This window comes from Coregonus clupeaformis, unplaced genomic scaffold (assembly GCF_020615455.1).
Source record: "Coregonus clupeaformis isolate EN_2021a unplaced genomic scaffold, ASM2061545v1 scaf0212, whole genome shotgun sequence".
NCBI classification, from domain to species: Eukaryota; Metazoa; Chordata; class Actinopteri; order Salmoniformes; family Salmonidae; genus Coregonus; species Coregonus clupeaformis.
Window position 1 is genome coordinate 317,753 of NW_025533667.1, and position 8,059 is coordinate 325,811.

The window sequence follows — 8,059 nt, forward strand, 5'->3', positions numbered from 1 at the left end:
ATATATCAGTCATAGAGATGTCTACCACAATATATCAGTCTGAGAGATATCTACCAGAATATAACAAATATTCTTACTGTGTAGCCGGGTCTTCTTACTGTGTAGCCAGGTCTTCTTACTGTGTAGCCAGGTCTTCTTACTGTGTAGCCAGGTCTTCTTACTGTGTAGCCGGGTCTTCTTACTGTGTAGCCAGGTCTTCTTACTGTGTAGCCAGGTCTTCTTACTGTGTAGCCAGGTCTTCTTACTGTGTAGCCGGGTCTTCTTACTGTGTAGCCGGGTCTTCTTACTGTGTAGCCGGGTCTTCTTACTGTGTAGCCAGGTCTTCTTACTGTGTAGCCGGGTCTTCTTACTGTGTAGCCAGGTCTTCTTACTGTGCAGCTGTGTAGCCGGGTCTTCTTACTGTGTAGCCAGGTCTTCTTACTGTGTAGCCGGGTCTTCTTACTGTGTAGCCAGGTCTTCTTACTGTGTAGCTGTGTAGCCGGGTCTTCTTACTGTGTAGCCAATTCTTCTTACTGTGTAGCCAGGTCTTCTTACTGTGTAGCCAGGTCTTCTTACTGTGTAGCCGGGTCTTCTTACTGTGTAGCCAGGTCTTCTTACTGTGTAGCCAGGTCTTCTTACTGTGTAGCCAGGTCTTCTTACTGTGTAGCCGGGTCTTCTTACTGTGTAGCCAGGTCTTCTTACTGTGTAGCCGGGTCTTCTTACTGTGTAGCCAGGTCTTCTTACTGTGTAGCCAGGGTCTTCTTACTGTGTAGCCAGGTCTTCTTACTGTGTAGCCGGGTCTTCTTACTCTGTAGCGCAGGGTCTTCTTACTGTGTAGCCAGGTCTTCTTACTGTGTATCCAGGTCTTCTTAATGTGTAGCCAGGTCTTCTTACTGTGTAGCCAGGTCTTCTTACTGTGTAGCCAGGTCTTCTTACTGTGTAGCCAGTTATTCTTACTGTGTAGCCGGGTCTTCTTACTGTGTAGCCGGGTCTTCTTACTGTGTAGCCGGGTCTTCTTACTGTGTAGTACTGTGTAGCCAGGTCTTCTTACTGTGTAGCCAGGTCTTCTTAATGTGTAGCCAGGTCTTCTTACTGTGTAGCCGGGTCTTCTTACTGTGTAGCAAGGTCTTCTTAATGTGTAGCCAGGTCTTCTTACTGTGTAGCCGGGTTTTCTTACTGTGTAGCCAGGTCTTCTTACTGTGTAGCCAGGTCTTCTTACCGTGTAGCCGGGTCTTCTTACTGTGTAGCCAGGTCTTCTTACTGTGAAGCCAGTTCTTCTTACTGTGAAGCCAGTTCTTCTTACTGTGTAGCCAGGTATTCTTACTGTGTAGCCAGTTATTCTTACTGTGTAGCCGGGTCTTCTTACTGTGTAGCCAGGTCTTCTTACTGTGTAGCCAGGTCTTCTTACTGTGTAGCCGGGTCTTCTTACTGTGTAGCCAGGTCTTCTTACTGTGCAGCTGTGTAGCCGGGTCTTCTTACTGTGTAGCCAGGTCTTCTTACTGTGTAGCCGGGTCTTCTTACTGTGTAGCCAGGTCTTCTTACTGTGTAGCTGTGTAGCCGGGTCTTCTTACTGTGTAGCCAATTCTTCTTACTGTGTAGCCAGGTCTTCTTACTGTGTAGCCAGGTCTTCTTACTGTGTAGCCGGGTCTTCTTACTGTGTAGCCAGGTCTTCTTACTGTGTAGCCAGGTCTTCTTACTGTGTAGCCAGGTCTTCTTACTGTGTAGCCGGGTCTTCTTACTGTGTAGCCAGGTCTTCTTACTGTGTAGCCGGGTCTTCTTACTGTGTAGCCAGGTCTTCTTACTGTATAGCCGGGTCTTCTTACTGTGTAGCCAGGTCTTCTTACTGTGTAGCCGGGTCTTCTTACTCTGTAGCTGTGTAGCCGGGTCTTCTTACTGTGTAGCCAGGTCTTCTTACTGTGTATCCGGGTCTTCTTAATGTGTAGCCAGGTCTTCTTACTGTGTAGCCAGGTCTTCTTACTGTGTAGCCAGGTCTTCTTACTGTGAAGCCAGTTCTTCTTACTGTGTAGCCAGTTATTCTTACTGTGTAGCCGGGTCTTCTTACTGTGTAGCCGGGTCTTCTTACTGTGTAGCCGGGTCTTCTTACTGTGTAGCCAGGTCTTCTTACTGTGTAGCCAGGTCTTCTTACTGTGTAGCCAGGTCTTCTTACTGTGTAGCCAGGTCTTCTTACTGTGTAGCAAGGTCTTCTTAATGTGTAGCCAGGTCTTCTTACTGTGTAGCCGGGTTTTCTTACTGTGTAGCCAGGTCTTCTTAATGTGTAGCCAGGTCTTCTTACTGTGTAGCCAGGTCTTCTTACTGTGTAGCCAGGTCTTCTTACTGTGTAGCCAGGTCTTCTTACTGTGTAGCCGGGTCTTCTTACTGTGTAGCCAGGTCTTCTTACTGTGAAGCCAGTTCTTCTTACTGTGAAGCCAGTTCTTCTTACTGTGTAGCCAGGTATTCTTACTGTGTAGCCAGTTATTCTTACTGTGTAGCCGGGTCTTCTTACTGTGTAGCCGGGTCTTCTTACTGTGTAGCCAGGTATTCTTACTGTGTAGCCAGTTATTCTTACTGTGTAGCCGGGTCTTCTTACTGTGTAGCCGGGTCTTCTTACTGTGTAGCCAGGTCTTCTTACTGTGTAGCCGGGTCTTCTTACTGTGTAGCCAGGTCTTCTTACTGTGCAGCTGTGTAGCCGGGTCTTCTTACTGTGTAGCCAGGTCTTCTTACTGTGTAGCCGGGTCTTCTTACTGTGTAGCCAGGTCTTCTTACTGTGTAGCTGTGTAGCCGGGTCTTCTTACTGTGTAGCCAATTCTTCTTACGTGTAGCCAGGTCTTCTTACTGTGTAGCCAGGTCTTCTTACTGTGTAGCCGGGTCTTCTTACTGTGTAGCCAGGTCTTCTTACTGTGTAGCCAGGTCTTCTTACTGTGTAGCCAGGTCTTCTTACTGTGTAGCCGGGTCTTCTTACTGTGTAGCCAGGTCTTCTTACTGTGTAGCCGGGTCTTCTTACTGTGTAGCCAGGTCTTCTTACTGTATAGCCGGGTCTTCTTACTGTGTAGCCAGGTCTTCTTACTGTGTAGCCGGGTCTTCTTACTGTGTAGCCAGGTCTTCTTACTGTGTATCCGGGTCTTCTTAATGTGTAGCCAGGTCTTCTTACTGTGTAGCCAGGTCTTCTTACTGTGTAGCCAGGTCTTCTTACTGTGAAGCCAGTTCTTCTTACTGTGTAGCCAGTTATTCTTACTGTGTAGCCGGGTCTTCTTACTGTGTAGCCGGGTCTTCTTACTGTGTAGCCGGGTCTTCTTACTGTGTAGCCAGGTCTTCTTACTGTGTAGCCAGGTCTTCTTACTGTGTAGCCAGGTCTTCTTACTGTGTAGCCAGGTCTTCTTACTGTGTAGCCAGGTCTTCTTACTGTGTAGCAAGGTCTTCTTAATGTGTAGCCAGGTCTTCTTACTGTGTAGCCGGGTTTTCTTACTGTGTAGCCAGGTCTTCTTAATGTGTAGCCAGGTCTTCTTACTGTGTAGCCAGGTCTTCTTACTGTGTAGCCAGGTCTTCTTACTGTGTAGCCAGGTCTTCTTACCGTGTAGCCGGGTCTTCTTACGTGTAGCCAGGTCTTCTTACTGTGAAGCCAGTTCTTCTTACTGTGAAGCCAGTTCTTCTTACTGTGTAGCCAGGTATTCTTACTGTGTAGCCAGTTATTCTTACTGTGTAGCCGGGTCTTCTTACTGTGTAGCCGGGTCTTCTTACTGTGTAGCCAGGTCTTCTTACTGTGTAGCCGGGTCTTCTTACTGTGTAGCCGGGTCTTCTTACTGTGTAGCCGGGTCTTCTTACTGTGTAGCCAGGTCTTCTTACTGTGTAGCCAGGTCTTCTTACTGTGTAGCCAGTTCTTCTTACTGTGTAGCCAGGTCTTCTTACTGTGTAGCCAGTTATTCTTACTGTGTAGCCGGGTCTTCTTACTGTGTAGCCGGGTCTTCTTACTGTGTAGCCAGGTCTTCTTACTGTGTAGCCGGGTCTTCTTACTCTGTAGCTGTGTAGCCAGGTCTTCTTAATGTGTAGCCAGGTCTTCTTACTGTGTAGCCAGGTCTTCTTACTGTGTAGCCAGGTCTTCTTACTGTGTAGCCAGGTCTTCTTACTGTGTAGCCAGGTCTTCTTATCTGTGTAGCCGGGTCTTCTTACTGTGTAGCCAGGTCTTCTTACTGTGTAGCCGGGTCTTCTTACTGTGTAGCCAGGTCTTCTTACTGTGTAGCCGGGTCTTCTTACTGTGTAGCCAGGTCTTCTTACTGTGAAGCCAGTTCTTCTTACTGTGTAGCCAGTTATTCTTACTGTGTAGCCGGGTCTTCTTACTGTGTAGCCGGGTCTTCTTACTGTGTAGCCGGGTCTTCTTACTGTGTAGCCAGGTCTTCTTACTGTGTAGCCAGGTCTTCTTACTGTGTAGCCAGGTCTTCTTACTGTGTAGCCAGGTCTTCTTACTGTGTAGCCAGGTCTTCTTACTGTGTAGCAAGGTCTTCTTAATGTGTAGCCAGGTCTTCTTACTGTGTAGCCGGGTTTTCTTACTGTGTAGCCAGGTCTTCTTAATGTGTAGCCAGGTCTTCTTACTGTGTAGCCAGGTCTTCTTACTGTGTAGCCAGGTCTTCTTACTGTGTAGCCAGGTCTTCTTACCGTGTAGCCGGGTCTTCTTACTGTGTAGCCAGGTCTTCTTACTGTGAAGCCAGTTCTTCTTACTGTGAAGCCAGTTCTTCTTACTGTGTAGCCAGGTATTCTTACTGTGTAGCCAGTTATTCTTACTGTGTAGCCGGGTCTTCTTACTGTGTAGCCGGGTCTTCTTACTGTGTAGCCAGGTCTTCTTACTGTGTAGCCGGGTCTTCTTACTGTGTAGCCGGGTCTTCTTACTGTGTAGCCGGGTCTTCTTACTGTGTAGCCAGGTCTTCTTACTGTGTAGCCAGGTCTTCTTACTGTGTAGCCAGTTCTTCTTACTGTGTAGCCAGGTCTTCTTACTGTGTAGCCAGTTATTCTTACTGTGTAGCCGGGTCTTCTTACTGTGTAGCCGGGTCTTCTTACTGTGTAGCCAGGTCTTCTTACTGTGTAGCCGGGTCTTCTTACTCTGTAGCTGTGTAGCCGGGTCTTCTTACTGTGTAGCCGGGTCTTCTTACTGTGTAGCCGGGTCTTTTTAATGTGTAGCCAGGTCTTCTTACTGTGTAGCCAGGTCTTCTTACTGTGTAGCCAGGTCTTCTTACTGTGAAGCCAGTTCTTCTTACTGTGTAGCCAGGTATTCTTACTGTGTAGCAAGTTATTCTTACTGTGTAGCCGGGTCTTCTTACTGTGTAGCCGGGTCTTCTTACTGTGTAGCCGGGTCTTCTTACTGTGTAGCCAGGTCTTCTTACTGTGTAGCCAGGTCTTCTTACTGTGTAGCCAGGTCTTCTTACTGTGTAGCCAGGTCTTCTTAATGTGTAGCCAGGTCTTCTTACTGTGTAGCCGGGTTTTCTTACTGTGTAGCCAGGTCTTCTTAATGTGTAGCCAGGTCTTCTTACTGTGTAGCCAGGTCTTCTTACTGTATAGCCGGGTCTTCTTACTGTGTAGCCAGGTCTTCTTACTGTGTAGCCGGGTCTTCTTACTGTGTAGCCAGGTCTTCTTACTGTGTAGCCGGGTCTTCTTACTCTGTAGCTGTGTAGCCGGGTCTTCTTACTGTGTAGCCGGGTCTTCTTACTGTGTAGCCGGGTCTTCTTAATGTGTAGCCAGGTCTTCTTACTCTGTAGCCAGGTCTTCTTACTGTGTAGCCAGGTCTTCTTAATGTGTAGCCGGGTCTTCTTACTGTGTAGCCAGGTCTTCTTACTGTGTAGCCGGGTCTTCTTACTGTGTAGCCGGGTCTTCTTACTGTGTAGCCGGGTCTTCTTACTGTGTAGCCGGGTCTTCTTACTGTGTAGCCGGGTCTTCTTACTGTGTAGCCAGGTCTTCTTACTGTGTAGCCGGGTCTTCTTACTGTGTAGCCAGGTCTTCTTACTGTGTAGCCGGGTCTTCTTACTGTGTAGCCAGGTCTTCTTACTGTGTAGCCGGGTCTTCTTACTGTGTAGCCAGGTTTTCTTACTGTGTAGCCAGGTCTTCTTACTGTGTAGCCAGGTCTTCTTACTGTGTAGCTGTGTAGCCGGGTCTTCTTACTGTGTAGCCGGGTCTTCTTACTGTGAAGCCGGGTCTTCTTACTGTGTAGCCGGGTCTTCTTACTGTGTAGCCGGGTCTTCTTACTGTGTAGCCGGGTCTTCTTACTGTGTAGCCGGGTCTTCTTACTGTGTAGCCGGGTCTTCTTACTGTGTAGCCGGGTCTTCTTACTGTGTAGCCAGGTCTTCTTACTGTGTAGCCAGGTCTTCTTACTGTGTAGCCAGGTCTTCTTACTGTGTAGCCGGGTCTTCTTACTCTGTAGCTGTGTAGCCGGGTCTTCTTAATGTGTAGCCAGTTCTTCTTACTGTGTAGCCAGGTCTTCTTACTGTGTAGCCGGGTCTTCTTACTGTGTAGCCAGGTCTTCTTACTGTGTAGCCAGGTCTTCTTACTGTGTAGCCAGGTCTTCTTACTGTGTAGCCGGGTCTTCTTACTGTGTAGACAGGTCTTCTTACTGTGTAGCCGGGTCTTCTTACTGTGTAGCCAGGTCTTCTTACTGTGTAGCCAGGTCTTCTTACTGTGTAGCTGTGTAGCCGGGTCTTCTTACTGTGTAGCCAGGTCTTCTTACTGTGTAGCCGGGTCTTCTTACTGTGTAGCCAGGTCTTCTTACTGTGTAGCCGGGTCTTCTTACTGTGTAGCCAGGTCTTCTTAATGTGTAGCCAGGTCTTCTTACTGTGTAGCCAGGTCTTCTTACTGTGTAGCCGGGTCTTCTTACTCTGTAGCTGTGTAGCCGGGTCTTCTTACTGTGTAGCCGGGTCTTCTTAATGTGTAGCCAGGTCTTCTTACTGTGTAGCCAGGTCTTCTTACTGTGTAGCCAGGTCTTCTTACTGTGTAGCCAGGTCTTCTTAATGTGTAGCCGGGACTTCTTACTGTGTAGCCGGGTCTTCTTACTGTGTAGCCGGGTCTTCTTACTGTGTAGCCGGGTCTTCTTACTGTGTAGCCAGGTCTTCTTACTGTGTAGCCGGGTCTTCTTACTGTGTAGCCAGGTCTTCTTACTGTGTAGCCAGGTCTTCTTACTGTGTAGCCGGGTCTTCTTACTGTGTAGCCGGGTCTTCTTACTGTGTAGCCAGGTCTTCTTACTGTGTAGCCAGGTCTTCTTACTGTGTAGCCAGGTCTTCTTAGTGTGTAGCCAGGTCTTCTTACTGTGTAGCCAGGTCTTCTTACTGTGTAGCCAGGGTCTTCTTACAGTGTAGCCGGGTCTTCTTACTGTGTAGCCAGGTCTTCTTACTGTGTGGCCAGGTCTTCTTACTGTGTAGCCAGGGTCTTCTTACTGTGTAGCCAGGTCTTCTTACTGTGTAGCCAGGTCTTCTTACTGTGTAGCCGGGTCTTCTTACTGTGTAGCCGGGTCTTCTTACTCTGTAGCTGTGTAGCCGGGTCTTCTTAATGTGTAGCCAGTTCTTCTTACTGTGTAGCCAGGTCTTCTTACTGTGTAGCCGGGTCTTCTTACTGTGTAGCCAGGTCTTCTTACTGTGTAGCCAGGTCTTCTTACTGTGTAGCCAGGTCTTCTTACTGTGTAGCCAGGTCTTCTTACTGTGTAGCCGGGTCTTCTTACTGTGTAGCCGGGTCTTCTTACTGTGTAGCCAGGTCTTCTTACTGTGTAGCCAGGTCTTCTTACTGTGTAGCCAGGTCTTCTTAGTGTGTAGCCGGGTCTTCTTACTGTGTAGCCAGGTCTTCTTACTGTGTAGCCGGGTCTTCTTACTGTGTAGCCGGGTCTTCTTACTGTGTAGCCAGGTCTTCTTACTGTGTGGCCAGGTCTTCTTACCGTGTAGCCGGGTCTTCTTACTGTGTAGCCGGGTCTTCTTACTGTGTAGCCAGGTCTTCTTACTGTGTAGCTGTGTAGCCGGGTCTTCTTACTGTGTAGCCAGGTCTTCTTACTGTGTAGCCAGGTCTTCTTACTGTGTAGCCAGGGTCTTCTTACTGTGTAGCCAGGTCTTCTTACTGTGTA